The sequence below is a fragment of the Moschus berezovskii genome, chromosome 4 (assembly GCF_049115385.1).
Source record: "Moschus berezovskii isolate FMDL1 chromosome 4, NW_MosBer_1.0, whole genome shotgun sequence".
NCBI classification, from domain to species: Eukaryota; Metazoa; Chordata; class Mammalia; order Artiodactyla; family Moschidae; genus Moschus; species Moschus berezovskii.
Genome location: NC_142463.1, coordinates 103,462,777 through 103,478,979, shown reverse-complemented (window position 1 = coordinate 103,478,979; position 16,203 = coordinate 103,462,777). Strand labels below are relative to the sequence as shown.

General features: G+C 50.1%; 4 non-coding genes and 1 pseudogene across 4 annotated transcripts; 3 read left to right on the top strand and 2 right to left on the bottom strand.

The window, feature by feature from the left end:
* Positions 1–1,803: 1,803 nt before the first annotated feature.
* Positions 1,804–1,967, top strand: LOC129541906 (U1 spliceosomal RNA). The gene has a single exon (XR_008682957.2). It is a non-coding gene; the product is annotated as a U1 spliceosomal RNA (small nuclear RNA).
* Positions 1,968–5,665: 3,698 nt separating this feature from the next.
* LOC129541904 (U1 spliceosomal RNA) lies at positions 5,666–5,829 on the bottom strand. The gene has a single exon (XR_008682956.1). It is a non-coding gene; the product is annotated as a U1 spliceosomal RNA (small nuclear RNA).
* A 5,051-nt stretch (positions 5,830–10,880) lies between these two features.
* Positions 10,881–10,952, bottom strand: TRNAQ-CUG (transfer RNA glutamine (anticodon CUG)). Its single transcript has one exon. It is a non-coding gene; the product is annotated as a tRNA-Gln (tRNA).
* A 2,076-nt stretch (positions 10,953–13,028) lies between these two features.
* LOC129541818 (leukemia NUP98 fusion partner 1-like) lies at positions 13,029–13,704 on the top strand (annotated as a pseudogene).
* Positions 13,705–15,920: 2,216 nt separating this feature from the next.
* Positions 15,921–15,994, top strand: TRNAN-GUU (transfer RNA asparagine (anticodon GUU)). Its single transcript has one exon. It is a non-coding gene; the product is annotated as a tRNA-Asn (tRNA).
* Positions 15,995–16,203: the final 209 nt, after the last annotated feature.

Here is a 16,203-nt window from a genome sequence, read left to right as displayed (position 1 = left end):
TCACTTTCATCAAGCGGCTCTTCAGTTCTTCTTCACTTTCTGCCATAAGGGTGTTGTCGTCTGCATATTTTTGTTAATCTCAGGGTTGATTTTCTTTAGGATTGACTGGTTGGATTTCCTCGCTGTCCAAAGGACTCTCGAGAATCTCACCCAGCAACCACAAATCGAAACCGTCGATTCTTCTGGCTCTCAGTCACCGTCCGCAGTGATTTTGGAGCACAAGAAAATAAAATCTGCCACGGTTTCCACTCCCCACCCCCACCCCCATCTACTTGCCATGAAGTAATGGGACTGATGCTAAAACTGAAACTGCAATACTTTGGCCACCTCATGCGACGAGTTGACTCACTGGAAAAGACTCTGATGCTAGGAAAGGTTGGGGGCGGGAGGAGAAGGGGACGACAGAGAATGAGACGGCTGGATGGCATCACCGACTCTGTGGACATGAGTTTGAGTGAACTCCGGGAGTTGGTGATGGACAGGGAGGCCTGGCGTGCTGTGATTCATGGGGTCGCGGGGAGTCGGACACGACTGAGCGACTGAACTGAACTGAACTGAATGGGAACAGATGCCAAGATCTTAGTTTTTTGAATGTTGAGTTTTAAGCCAGGTTTGTCACTATCCTCTTTCATCCTCATCAAGAGGCTCTTTAGTTCCTCTTTGCTTTCTGCCAACAGAGTGTTATCATCTGCATATCTGAGGTTGTTGATGTTTCTCTGGGCAATCTTGACTCCATCTTGTGAGGCATCCAGCCTGGCACTTTGCATGATGTACTCTGCATATAAGTTAAATAAGCAGGGCCACAATATTTTACAGCCTTGACACACTCCTTTCCCAAGTTTGAACTTCATTGTACCTAGGTTTAATAAATAAGACCTTATTATATCTTTTGCAAGGAAAATAACTTGATATGATGACAGCTTAAAGTAAATGTAAATGAGATAAGAGCTTTGGGTAAGCTCTTAAAAAAAATTATATTTTAGAGATGTCTACTTCAAATGATCTTTCCAGATATTTGGGGAAGTCCTAGAGCTGTGCTGACTTAACTGATGGAAGTAAATTAATTAACTAGCTAGTTTCAAAAAAAAATAAGATACTGAGACATCAATTACTAAATAAACTAAGGTATTTTTCAATACTAATAAAAATTGTTTGAACTAAACATAAGTGAAATTCTCAATGAGTGAAACTGAATTCTGAAGAAGTTCACCGCCAGTCGCGACGCTTAATGCGTTTTACTAGACATACACACAATACTACATCACAAAGACAACTGGATTTGAAAGGAGCCGGTTTCCCCTGGACTGCTAGATGTTCCGTTCTCCCCATTGAAAGCCGTTATTTGAAAAAAGGTGCACAGGCTTCAGCCGACCGCCAGACAGACGCTGGGCAGGACAAAACACGTAGAGGGTGGGAGGGAGAACGGGAGCGGGAGGCGGACGTCACTTCCCCCAGAGGGCGCCCGCCGGCCGCTTGGCCGGGCCGGACGGCGTGGGAGGAGGGAGGCGGGGACTAGGGCGGGGCGTGGGCTGGAGGGAAGCGCGCGCGGACTCCCGGTGACGTCACGGGCGGGGCGTGTCGTATGTAGATATGTGAGCGCGGGGGCTGCTGGTCCGTCGTCTGGTGCTGAAACACGATACGGTCTCCCGTGGCGTGGGAGAGAATGCAGGACTTTTTGCTTGAACGTGCGTGGATCCGCTGTGTGGAAGGTCCCAGAAGGCTCGGGGATGCGGGGAGCAAAGTGAGCGTGTGTGTACAGTGCAGGGCGTATGAGGTTGAGGCGGGGCGGCAGACGGACAACTCATACTTACCTGGCAGGGGAGATACCATGATCACGAAGGTGGTTTTCCCAGGGCGAGGCTTATCCATTGCACTCCGGATGTGCTGACCCCTGCGATTTCCCCAAATGTGGGAAACTCGACTGCATAATTTGTGGTAGTGGGGGACTGCGTTCGCGCTTTCCCCTGATCTTTCTGTGTGAAAAAGCAGAGAAACGGGAGATGCTGTGTGCCTGGCTTGTCAACTTCCTTAGAGAAAACCGTTAAACTGGTCTGGACTCCTGAGAAGGCGCTTCGGCTATCCCAGTAACCCGGGGGGAATCAGACCGCTGGCGTTTAGTTCTTGGACGCATTCTTTTTGCTCTTTCTTCTTAGTATTTTATGTTCTTGTTTGGTCCACACTGTTTGTCCTTTATTACTTATTATTCTGGCCGCTGGCGTACTTGCCAGTTCTAGAGCCAGCATCTCAATAACACTCTGACTGTGAACGAAGCTGGAAGCTCTCCTCACGGCCTCAGTCGGCACTTGGAGAGAGTTCTAGGGTCGTCTGTTCACCCATCGAAGAACGCGCGCCTGGTTCCTGTATTTTTGCAATGGCAGCTTTTCACCAAAAGAGTGGGTGCGGGTTTCTGACGTACGTTTACTGTCGGCTTCGTGGCAGGCTCACTCTTTGTGAAAATCTTTTGTGTGTGAGAGAAGGCTTGCTCTGGGCGCAGGATCCAACCAGAGAGGCCCTTACCTGGGCCAACACGAAGTTTGAAGGGAAATCAGGATGCGCCACGTGACGAATTTCGGAAGTCTGCCTGTCTTGTGAGAGACTTCAACTAGCCATTTTCCCACCGGTGTCCTGCTTTCAAAGAGGCTTTATTTCTTGCGTGGTCGGCTCAGCTGCCTTGCTTGTTACACTTAATCATTGCTGGAGATATTGCTTAGATACCATCACACTCATCCCTTCCCACCCCAAGCTGCCTCTTGCTATTTCTGGATTCAGTTCTTTCTTAACCCCCGCCTTTCTTGTTACCTCCCCAGTCAGAAAACAGTACCTATGTTTCAGCCTCCAATGTGTCCCTGACATGCTTCAGTAGTCTGGCAAACTAGGAAACCTCTTAACATCCCTTCTCCTTAAATAGCAGTAGAAATCATACCTTTTTATTTCCCCCCCTTTGGTCAAAAGTAGTTTTCCTTTTCTTCCTGTGTGAAAACATTGAACTACAGTTTAGGAAAAAACCCCAGGCCGCGTGATCGACAGTTTAGTGGGCTATTCGACAACCCCTTTCTCAGGATGTGTTGTGCTCGCTTCTGATTCACAGAGTCCTGCTGGCAGATAGAAACCACTGGGCCAAACAGAAAAGGCAGGACCGTGGCTGGAAGGACTGTCCTCCCCGTCGTGACTGCCTCGGGGACGGCACTCGTAAATCCTCCCAGCCCCAAGAAGCCTCTGAGATCGGAGGAGGTGCTGGGAGTGGGCGTGGGAGTGGGGTGATGCTTAAGGGCAGGTCCACAGAAAATAACCAAAAAGCATACAGGATGCGGATAGAGGACCTAGGTCATTGAGAGTGAAAGTAAAACATCCTACTCTGTCTCCCCAACAGAGGGAGATTTCCTTGCTCAAATATGAAATATCTGCACCAAGACCAAGGTTAGTTTTTAGTGGCTTACTGGTGAGAAAACCGGGTTTCGGAGTTTTTAACAGATTTCCTCGCCCTCAAAGTTGTCCTCGCTGTTAGGCTCTAGACCCCTGATGGAGAAGTTTCTGACCAAAAAAAGCCGATCAGTAATACCGTGAAGAGGACCGGCTTGGACATTGGTTTCCAGGCCTGTCAGACACACCGAGGTTATTAGGAAGACATTGGGGGTGGGTCTGCGGTTAGGAACGGCAGCTTCTGGGGGGTGCGTGGTGGGGCCTCTTTTTCATTCTTGTTGCCACCACTGGCCTTCCGGTTTGACCTTGGGCCGACTCCCATTAGATAGGTCAATTTTGCAAGTGTCATATGAAAGCGGTAATCATAAAGTACTTCATAAAGTTGTTGTGTAGATTAAATTGGATAATAAAAAATAACACCTGTGGCTTATATTACTTATAGGAAACAATCAAAGATGAGCTTATAACCCTTCAATAAATTGTCTTTGTGAGTGTAACATCCATTCACAAAGTAAATTCGTCTTAAAGAGTTAAAAAAAAAAAAAAAAGTAAATGAAATTTATAACGCATAAGCCAACAAAAGGGAACTACCTGCTTATAGCAGCTTTGTTCATAATAGTCCCCAAATTGAAAACATTTCAAATGTGCATCATGAGGTGAATAGATATATATGATTGTGCCATTTTCATTAAAAGGAATACTGCTCCTGCTAAAGTGGTACAAATACCTGATACGTGGCAACATATATGGTATGAATTACTCTCAAAGGCATCATGCTGAGTGAGGAAAAAAGTACATACTCTGTGGTTCCATTTATGTGAATTTCGAGAACTGAAAAATCGATCCACAGAGACAGAACCTAGATTACTGATTACCTGGGTCAGGGGGGTTGACTGCAAAGGGGCACAGAGGACAATCTGGAGCACTGGAGATACTCTTTTTCCTTGAACAGGATAGTGGTTCCATGGGTAGGTTCGTTTGTCAAAAGTCATAAAACTTGAAATGGATGCGTTGTATTACTTTCAAATTATACCTTAAGAAACTTGATTTTTAAAAGTAATGAGAAGAATCATTCCAAAATTTAATGTCTTAATTAAATTATTATTAGCCTTAGGGAATCCTTTCAGAAAGCCATCTCTCGTATAAACAATTTGAAAGTTCAATTTCATTTTTCTTATTTTTCTTCCATTAAATGTATGGACTATTAAGTTGAATGCTTAAAAATAAAAATATAATCTATAAGAGCTCTATGTTATTAAAGTATGGTGGCTGTTTAGTCACTAACTCGTGTCCGACTCTTGTGACCCCATGGACTGTAGCATGCCAGGCTCCTCTGTCCATGGGATTCTCCAGGCAAGAATACTGGAGAGGATTGCCATTTCCTGCTCCAGGGGATCTTCCCGACCCAGGAATCAAACCCGGGTGTCCCTCATTGCAGGCAGATTCTTTACCAACTGAGCTACGATGTATCTTTTTCCTCTCTGTTGATATACCGAAATGACTCAGTCAATATGTAACTACCTTAGAAGAAGTTACTTTTGAATTTAACATGTCTCAAAATTTTACATATTTGTATTTTCTGCATCATTTGAATTTTATAAACTAAACATGTATGTTTTGCCAAAACTTAGACTAACAGTAGGTAATTCCGGGGGTTAGGACTACCGGTGGCAGCTTATTTACATACAAACATATTTAGACACAGTGCCTGAAGAGCTGTGGGCGGAGGTTCCTAACTGTACAGGAGGCAGTGATCATAAACCATCAGCCAAGAAAAAGAAATGCAAAAAGGCAAAATGGTTGTCTGAGGAGGCCTTGCAAATAGCTGAGAAAAGAAAGGAAAAGGAGAAAAGACAAAGGAAAAAGAGAAAAACATACCCAATCTGAATGCAGAGTTCCAAAGAATAGCAAGAAGAGATAAGAAAAACCTTCCTCAGTGAACAACGCAAAGAAATACATGAAGGGGAGTAGAGATCTCGTCTTTCAAAGGAACAGCTAACGCAAAAATGGACACAATGAAGGACAGAAACAGTATGGACCAAACAGAAGCATAAAACACTAAGAAGAGATAGCAAAAAGAATACGTCCAAGAGCTAAACGCCAGCGGTCTGATTCCCCCCGGGTTACTGGGATAGCCGAAGCGCCTTCTCAGGAGTCCAGACCAGTTTAACGGTTTTCTCTAAGGAAGTTGACAAGCCAGGCACACAGCATCTCCCGTTTCTCTGCTTTTTCCACACAGAAAAATCAGGGGAAAGCGCGAACGCAGTCCCCCACTACCACAAATTATGCAGTCGAGTTTCCCACATTTGGGGAAATCGCAGGGGTCAGCACATCCGGAGTGCAATGGATAAGCCTCGCCCTGGGAAAACCACCTTCGTGATCATGGTATCTCCCCTGCCAGGTAAGTATGAGTTGTCCGTCTGCCGCCCCGCCTCAACCTCATACGCCCTGCACTGTACACACACGCTCACTTTGCTCCCCGCATCCCCGAGCCTTCTGGGACCTTCCACACAGCGGATCCACGCACGTTCAAGCAAAAAGTCCTGCATTCTCTCCCACGCCACGGGAGACCGTATCGTGTTTCAGCACCAGACGACGGACCAGCAGCCCCCGCGCTCACATATCTACATACGACACGCCCCGCCCGTGACGTCACCGGGAGTCCGCGCGCGCTTCCCTCCAGCCCACGCCCCGCCCTAGTCCCCGCCTCCCTCCTCCCACGCCGTCCGGCCCGGCCAAGCGGCCGGCGGGCGCCCTCTGGGGGAAGTGACGTCCGCCTCCCGCTCCCGTTCTCCCTCCCACCCTCTACGTGTTTTGTCCTGCCCAGCGTCTGTCTGGCGGTCGGCTGAAGCCTGTGCACCTTTTTTCAAATAACGGCTTTCAATGGGGAGAACGGAACATCTAGCAGTCCAGGGGAAACCGGCTCCTTTCAAATCCAGTTGTCTTTGTGATGTAGTATTGTGTGTATGTCTAGTAAAACGCATTAAGCGTCGCGACTGGCGGTGAACTTCTTCAGAATTCAGTTTCACTCATTGAGAATTTCACTTATGTTTAGTTCAAACAATTTTTATTAGTATTGAAAAATACCTTAGTTTATTTAGTAATTGATGTCTCAGTATCTTATTTTTTTTTGAAACTAGCTAGTTAATTAATTTACTTCCATCAGTTAAGTCAGCACAGCTCTAGGACTTCCCCAAATATCTGGAAAGATCATTTGAAGTAGACATCTCTAAAATATAATTTTTTTTAAGAGCTTACCCAAAGCTCTTATCTCATTTACATTTACTTTAAGCTGTCATCATATCAAGTTATTTTCCTTGCAAAAGATATAATAAGGTCTTATTTATTAAACCTAGGTACAATGAAGTTCAAACTTGGGAAAGGAGTGTGTCAAGGCTGTAAAATATTGTGGCCCTGCTTATTTAACTTATATGCAGAGTACATCATGCAAAGTGCCAGGCTGGATGCCTCACAAGATGGAGTCAAGATTGCCCAGAGAAACATCAACAACCTCAGATATGCAGATGATAACACTCTGTTGGCAGAAAGCAAAGAGGAACTAAAGAGCCTCTTGATGAGGATGAAAGAGGATAGTGACAAACCTGGCTTAAAACTCAACATTCAAAAAACTAAGATCTTGGCATCTGTTCCCATTCAGTTCAGTTCAGTTCAGTCGCTCAGTCGTGTCCGACTCCCCGCGACCCCATGAATCACAGCACGCCAGGCCTCCCTGTCCATCACCAACTCCCGGAGTTCACTCAAACTCATGTCCACAGAGTCGGTGATGCCATCCAGCCGTCTCATTCTCTGTCGTCCCCTTCTCCTCCCGCCCCCAACCTTTCCTAGCATCAGAGTCTTTTCCAGTGAGTCAACTCGTCGCATGAGGTGGCCAAAGTATTGCAGTTTCAGTTTTAGCATCAGTCCCATTACTTCATGGCAAGTAGATGGGGGTGGGGGTGGGGAGTGGAAACCGTGGCAGATTTTATTTTCTTGTGCTCCAAAATCACTGCGGACGGTGACTGAGAGCCAGAAGAATCGACGGTTTCGATTTGTGGTTGCTGGGTGAGATTCTCGAGAGTCCTTTGGACAGCGAGGAAATCCAACCAGTCAATCCTAAAGAAAATCAACCCTGAGATTAACAAAAATATGCAGACGACAACACCCTTATGGCAGAAAGTGAAGAAGAACTGAAGAGCCGCTTGATGAAAGTGAAAGAGGAGAGTGAAAAAGTTGGCTTAAAACTCAACATTCAGAAAACTAAGATCATGGCATCTGGTCCCATCACTTCATGGCAAATAGAGGGGGGGCGGGTAGAGGTTAAAGCGTCTGCCTCCAATGCGGGAGACCCGGGTTCGATCCCTGGGTTGGGAAGATCCCCTGGAGAAGGAAATGGTAACCCACTCCAGTATTCTTGCCTGGAGAATCCCATGGACGGAGAAGCCTGGTAGGCTACAGTCCACGGGGTCGCAGAGAGTCGGACACGACTGAGCGACGGAACGGAACAGTGCAAACAGTGACAGACTTTATTTTCTTGGGCTCCAACATCGCTGCAGATGGTGACTGCAGCCATGAAATTAAAAGACGCTTGCTCCTTGGAAGGAAAGCTATGGCCAATCTAGACAGCATATTAAAAAAGCAGGGGCATTACTTTGCAGTCAAAGGTCCGTCTAGTCAAAGCTGTGGTTTTTCCAGTAGTCGTGTATGGATGTGAGAGCTGGACCATCAAGAAAGCTGAGCGCCAAAGAAATGATGCTTTTGAACTGTGGTGTTGGAGGAGACTCTTGAAGGTCCCTTGGACTGCAAGGAGATCCAACCAGTCCATCCTAAAGGAGATCAGCCCTGGGTGTTCATTGGAGGGACTGATGTTGAAGCTGAAACGCCAATACTTTGGCCACCTGATGCGAAGAAGTGACTCACTGGAAAAGCCCCTGCTGCTGGGAAAGATTGAAGGCAGGAGGAGAAGGGGACGGCAGAGGACGAGATGGTTGGATGGCGTCACCGGCTGGATGGACTTGAGTCTGAGCAGGCTCCGGGAGTTGGTGATGGACGGGGAAGCCTGGCGTGCTGCAGCCCATGGGGTCGCAAAGAGTTGGACACGACTGAGCGACTGAACTGAGTGCCTGTTACGTGACTCCTCTTGGGTGTTTTTTCAAAAGAAATATACGGACTTAAATTTCTTGTCAAGCATTTTGACAGTTTGTGTTCCTCTTGGACTGTGGAGCCAGGAAGGCTTCAGTTCAAATTCCTGCTTGCGGATCCCACTCACTGACTGGCCTGACGAGTTCCTTAACCTTTCTGTGTCTCAGGTTTCTCATATGTGAGATGAGGATGACGACATGATACAAGCCTTCTGAAAGGATTCAGTGAGCACACCCATTTAAAACTCGTAGACCATGCCTGGGCCCATGGCACTTTGCATGTCTTCACTGGGTGGAAGCTCTTGCATTTTGGGAGCAACGCTGCATAAAGATTGGGTGTGATTTTATTTGTTACTGACACTTTTCAGTGACTATGAACCTCCCTAGAGAGACGAAAGCAGTGACCTCCTGGCCTGAGAGGGTCTGCCAGTCTACTAGATCACGTGATCAGCCCATCAAAGGGGGAATAATGGGCCGATTGCTTCCTTCGAGAATGCCCCCCACCCAATTTATGGTTTTACAGTGGAAAACATTCCTACACATGACACAGGACCCAGAATTTTATGAGTGATACATGTAATTACAAAAAACATTTAAGTTGGAAACACAAGCAGTGAGGTTTACTCATATAATGCGTACATATATATTACATACAGTTACATATGCCCCCAAAACTTGTTATGGGAAAAAGTAGACCCTGATCCCGTCCCACATTTGTTTTCTTCAAAGAATAAACACTTTAAGGTCAGGAAACCGACTGGCTGTTTATCTCCTTATCTCTAAATAAATATTGACGTTCCGATTTTCCCGTTTCCCACCCCAGATACTGCAGACCGGCCTGAAAAGGGGAAAGTGGAGTGTGTGCCTGCCGGTCATCTCCAAGGCAGCCGCCAGGACTTCCACTGACCTGCAGACCCACACGGCCCACCTCACCACTCCGCACGGAACCGCAAAGGGAACTTTGCCAGAACAATTGCCAGGCCAGCAGCTTTGCGATCTGGGGTGAACCAGGTTCCCGGACTCTTCAGTCAAGGGTGGCGGCTGCTCCAGAGTGAGGCGCTGTGAGGCGCCCCAACCCAGGGACTGCCCCGCGGCGGCACCCGCTCGCTCCTCTCCCTTCCAGTGCCTTTCTCCCAGCCGGCTCATCCTCTGCTCTCTCCTGCTCTTGCCTTTCCGGCAATCTTTTCGCCGGCCTTACCCGTTTCTTTGGAGGAGGAAATGGCAACCCACTCCAGTATTCTTGCCTGGAGAATCCCATGGAGAGGGGAGCCTGGCGGGCTACAGTCCATGGGGTTGCAAAGAGTCGGACGCGACTGAGCGCAGAGCACGCACGCACCCGCTTTCTTTTCCCGTCCTCCTCAGACAGCTGCGTCATTCATTGAGTCCTTTGTAACCGCTGAAAGTTCCAAATTACAAGCATCGGAAAGATGCTCCTTAGCACCGCGAAGGGAACACCTTAATTAGCTATTCAGGTGTCCATCACGGGCCTCATCCGTGTTTCTCTCCCGAGCAGCAGAGGACACAAGTGTTTCCATCCGCTCACGTCGCGGGTGTCTTCTCGGTGCAGCAGAGTCTCGGCAGGACGAAGGGGGCCCGGCCGGGGCTGCGGACTGCGAGCGGCGCGTCTCCCCTTCGGCCCCGGAGCAGCCTGGCCGGGCGGCCGGGGGTCAGGGCCCCGGGCTCTCCCCAGACGCCGGCATCCGCGCGCCGCGCTCCTCTTTCGGGCTGAGCCTGGGACCAAGGGACGCGATTTCCGGGAGTGAAGGGTCCAGTCTTGGCCGAACAGCGGCTTCGCGTGCCCAGCGGAGACTTAGGAGCGAGAAGCTCTGAATACAATCAGACTAAACTGGGACAGGGCCAGTAACAATTCGGAAGAATAGAGAACCTGACTAAAACACACTTCTTCCCATTCAGGTCTGGAACCCTGGACCCGAAAGCTGCCCTCCTGGCTGATCAGCGACGTCGCGGGCCCTCCCCGCCACCGTTTACTCACAGGGACAACCGTGCGGTGCGAAGCCCCCTCGCGGGGCGGGATCCGTGGGCGCAGCCTCTGCCTTGTACTCCAGAGCCCCAGGGGACCCGACCAGGGGGCGGCGCTGGCTGGGTCGCTGCGCCCCTGCGCGGCGGGGTGGAGGGCAGGCGAGGGGCCGGGCTCCGACGGCCAGGGATGCGCAGAGCCGCCGGGGTCCAGCGAGGACGCCCCGGGTCGGTCCCTCACCTGTCCGCCGTGTCCGTGTGAGCCACGCCGCTGGGGGGTCGCGGGAGCCGGAAGGCGGGTCCTATGAGGGGAGTAAAAAGTGCTCTTCTTCTAGCTGGGCGGAAAGGTCCCACCGAGATTTGAACTCGGATCGCTGGATTCAGAGTCCAGAGTGCTCACCATTACACCATGGAACCCCCTCGGGAGCCAGCCGCCTGGCCTCCGTCGCCAGAGACCGGTGGCGGCTTCTTTAGCCTCCACACGTCCCGCCCCGTAACCCCAGGGCAGCTCTTCTAAGGCCCTGAGGAGACTCGAATCCGGCTGACTCCCCGGAGGTGCTCCTCCCTCCTGCTTTCTCTCTGCTCCTCTCCTTTGATCGGCTCAGCTCACTCTCACCTCCGAAAATGAGGTGAAATCCACTTTGGGTTTTGTGCCAGGGAGGACCCCCTTAGCTCCCCATCACCAGCCACATAGTCTGCCTAGGTTAACCAGAGTGTCGCATCCTGAGGTAAAATGTCTGCAAATAAGAGTGTCATTTTCCTTTTCTTTGCCTTCACCCTTTTCCCATAGCCCAGAGGGGCAGATGGCTGTCAGGGTGGGAGGTGGGATTTCCTGGGTCCCTTAGTTTTCTCATAGCGCTGATTACACTCCTAAGCCGCCACCGCCTCTTAACGTGTCACATATAAAGTGTGTCAGCGATGAAGTGGGAATGGAGGCAGGAGAACTCTTCTTCTTCATATATTTCTGATTTGGAGAGGGGTAAGTTGTTCTCACAACAAGTGTCTATTTGTTAGATTTACCATGTAAGTAAGAAGAACTATTTACGTAAAACACTCAGACAAACCAGCTATACTCACCTAAACGTGAAGTCAATGTCGCTCAGTCGTGTCCAACTCTTTGCGACCCCACAGACTGTAGCCCGCCAGGCTCCACTGTCCAAGAGATTCTCCAGGCAGGAATACTGGGGTGGGTGGCCATTCCCTTCTCCAGGGGATCTTCCAAAATCAGAGATTTAACCCGGGTCTGTTGCATTGCAAGCAGATTCTTTACCTGCTGGCCCACCAGGAAAGCCCCATACTCACCCGGGGTGACAAAGATCGACCACATGTCGTGGAGGACACGAGACAGGGCTCTGATACTTAGGCAGTCACAGACTCTTTGGTCAGGTCGGTCAAGTCAGTTTCTCTCCCATTTCTTAACATATCAAACCCAGAAATTGCAGTTTAAAACAAGGCGTACAAATATCAAGGTACCCAAGAGCACTGATTGCTGAATCGCAGAGGATGCACATCCAAGCTGTCTTAAGTATAGACAGTATTTATGTACCCAAAATACCACCACACTCAATATTTACATGGAGAATAGATATAAATCCTATCATGGCTCAGAGTAATAATCTTTACGTCTTCACCATATCCTAAAACTGTCTCTTCCCTAATCCAATACAGAGAACAGAAGGAAAAAAAAGCACCTCTTTTTAGCCGGCCAAGAAAACAGAGTCAGAAAGAAGCCCAGTGTTGCCCTGGAGACGTATCTTGTTCCCAGAGACTGGACAGAGGTTGACTCAAGGAGGAAGGAGGCAAAGGGGAGGCGGGAGGCTCTCGTTATGAGGAGGAAGTTCACAGCTCCAGGGGGAGAAGATGAAACTTCTTGGAAACTCAAGATGTTGAGCGGTAACGAACAGAACAGCACAAAGCGCTCCACCAGGAGGACTTGAAGCAGGGTCAAGGTTTGTGGGCACAAGGACCTGAAACGGACTCTGACTGATGCAGGAAGAAAAGAAACCCCTGGGTTTTCCCCTTACCGCCACGTTGGCGCTGCTTAGAGCCCAGCGGCCGTTAGCTCGGCTGTCTGTGCGCGTGTCCCGGGAGACCATCGGGTTGGAAGGACTTTTAAAAATGTGGGAAGAAAGGGCCAAAAGCTGCAGATAGCCCGATATCACCGGTCTTCTTAGCTCTACCGTGGTCAGATTTTAATTTGGAAGAATTTGAGGTTATTGAGGGCAACGGCGGGGTGGCAGAAATCAGACTCGGTGGAAATCTAGGTTGGCTCCAGTTGAAACAGCTTGAACGGGGTCCCTGCGACTCACCTTCTGCACCAATTACAAGAGCGATGACGTCGAAGCGAGTGGGTAGAAATGAGAAGACCCAGAGTTCCCATCTGTCCTGCCCTGCTCCTCTCCATCTGCACTCTGCCTTGACCTACCCATGGGACCCCTCAAGGCATGCCAGGTACTTCCTCCAAGACCTATTTAGGGACAGGCCGTGGATATTCTGAAGCACCTTTACATGGAGCACAAAGATGATGATGATGATGATGTGTCTTTTGCCAAATGGATGAGCAGCTTCTGGGGTCACAGCTGGATAGAGGAGGATGAGCGAGGACTCCGGGACCGCCCCAGATCGCAAGACGCCAGTTACAGGAAAAGCTCCCTGCCCTGCCCATTTCCTGTGCTTCCCAGAATGATGTCGTCTGCCAGCCATCCTAGAAGGTATTCTTTTGCTGCTGCTGCTGCTAAGTAGCTTCAGTCATGTCCGACTCTGTGAGACCCTCATAGACGGCAGCTCACCAGGCTCCGCCGTCCATGGGATTTTCCAGGCAAGAACACTGGAGTGGGTTGCCATTGCCTTCTCCAAGAAGGTATTCTTATGAGGACCAGGGATTTCGATGCCACACTCACGTGCAGGATCACAGAAAGTGCTCGGGGATGGGTCATTCAAGGAGCCACTGGAATCAAAAGGAAGATCCCATTCCAAAATTCAGTCATTTTCAGACTCCTCTGAACAGCAGCTGTGCTTTAGAACCAAACGTTAAAAGGAGAGCAATGAGAGAGGACGCCGGTTTCTGGAAGTGAGGTCTTGCGAGAAAGTGGAGGAAAAAAGGAGCTCTAGGAAGGAAGAGCATGGAGAAGCGTACCTGCCCACCCTGTCTGAAAAAGCGCTCAAATAACCCTTTGCTTCCACACCACGACCACCGACTACCAACGCTGCTGTGCTTTTTGAGCCCCAGTTCACCAGACCCAGGAACGGTACCTGTAAGAGGGTCTGCAGATGCTGAGTGACTCAGGTGGGTGGTTGATTCAGCTGCTCCCCAAGACAGCTTGCATCATACCCCACCTGCTTTTCAGAGTATGATCTGCTCTGTTGCCCTTTTAGGGGAATAAAAAGAATAAAAGGTATTTTAATAGGATAAAGTTATTCTTGAAAATGTAAAGAGAGATATTTAAGGAGCCACCCACACATCTTCACCAACCCTTCTTCCACATCAGCCTCACAAATAATCTTAAGTAAAAGTCACTGGTGTGACTCGGGAAAAAAAAAAAGAAAGAAATCCCGGGAAAGTATGTTGAGAGATCAGGAACTGTGATGGGTGGAGATGCGTGTTCTTCCCATTTCCTCCAGCCTGCACATCGGTCCCTGACCTGCAAGCAGAGAACTGGTGATGAAGGGCAGCCGAGCTGCAGCAGAGCAAACTGCAAGAGCAATCATGGGAACCTTTGTCTTGATTCTGTTTACAGAAAATCTAGAAGCAGCACGCTAATTCAAGGTGAAACGAATAAGGGTAAGGGTTTGTCAAAAGAGTCTGAGGATAATGACAACATTTATGATTTCTCTGCTTTTAACATTAGACCCAGTACTTTCTAAACCCAGGCACACCTGACAACAACAGAATGAAGTAGAATGCTCTCATCGCTCCCATGTTACAGCGGAAAGAAGGGAAGCACACGAAGGTTTCTTTCATTTGTCTAAGGCCACATAGAGCGAAGCCGCTCAGCCGTGTCTGACTCTCTGGGACCCCATGGACCGTAGCCCACCCATGGAATTTTCCAGGCAAGAATACCGGAGTGGGTTGCCATTTCCTTCTCCAGGAGATCTTCCCGACCTAGGGATCAAACCTGGGTCTCCCGCACTGCAGACGGATGCTCTCCCATCTGAACCAGCAGGGACGCCCCTAAGGCCACATAAGGACAGAGCTATTTTTACAACCCAGAATTTGTGCACCTGAGCACAGCTTAGTCGGGTCTTTCTTCTCAAAAGTGGGTGTGTCAAGATTTCTCGGCTGTAGGGATGCGAAGAAGACCAAGAAGAGGAGAGAAGGCAAGAGAGGGAGGGGGGAAGGGTAAAAGCACAAATTCTTGTATTCTCTCCTTCCTCCCCTCTCCTTAGGCCTCCTTCATTCTTGGCTTTGCCCGCCCTCTGCCTCCTTCCCCACTCTACCGCCCGACCGAAGCAATGTTCACCTCTAGGGATCCTGGCCCAAGTCCCCTGGGAGGTCTCAATGCCCTCCTCCCAAACCCGCCTTCCCTGCTTGGTTTTCGCCCTTTCCCGCTCCCGGGTGGACCCCACAGAACGCAGCCTACCCAGCTGGGCGCTCCACGGGGCAGGCCGTGCTCCCCAGACCTTTCCGTTGCCCGCCCAGTGGGGTGCCGCGAAATCCAAAATCCGGGATAAAGGCTTTTAAAACAGAACTGTTCACTTCGAAAACTATTCCGTATTTCCATTCTCAGGGGTCTTCATGGGACGAAGGGCTAAAGACGACAATGTGTTCATCCCAGTCCCGGAGCGTCCCAGAGAGTGCCAGCCTCTGTCCTGGGCGTGCTGGCACAGGGCGACCATCCCCGCGGCCAAGGCGCTTAGCCGCTAAGTCCTGTCCGACCCTTTGCCACTCCGCGGACTTAGCCCGCCAGGTTCCTCTGTCCATGGGGATTCTCCAGGCAAGAATACTGGAGTGGGTTGCATGCCCTCCTCCAGGGGATCTTCCCAAACCAGAGATTGAACCCGGGTGTCCTGTATTGCAGGCGGATTCTTACCGTCTGAGCCCCCAGGGAAGCCCACTCTGGTGGAAACCGCCTGGTGGACACAGGAAACCGAAGCACAACCTCGGCGCAGGAGGCCTTGGCCAGGGTGGGCAAACTCTCATTCATTGGGTGTAGGCGAGGAAACGCGAAGAGCCATCATGGGAGCCCACCGGGTGTTTAGCTGTCCTTGGATCTATTTCGGTTCAAGCCCGGAAGGTTCGAGCCCTGGATCCCAGTTTCTCTGGGGGTGCTGGCGTCTGTGGCGTGTAGGGGGCAGGGAAATGGCACCGTATCCCTGAGGGCCAGAGGGCTTAACCCGGGAATGAGTGTCTGCTCCATGCGGAGTCCGAAAGAAGCCCGCACCGCTGTCTCTGTGGCGCAATCGGTTAGCGCGTTCGGCTGTTAACCGAAAGGTTGGTGGTTCGAGCCCACCCAGGGACGGGGGGGTGAGGCTTTTGGAGAACACCAAAGACACTCCCTTTTGCCAGGAGGACACCGGACAAGTGCGGCGGCGGACGGGCTTGCAGAGAAAGGGCACAGGAGGCAGGAGCAGAGGAGCAGCGGGGAGCGCGGGCCCCGGGTGGACGGGAAGCGGAGCTCATTCCCGAGAGCGCAGAGCGCGGACCGCCGGCGCCGAGAAAAGGGCCCCC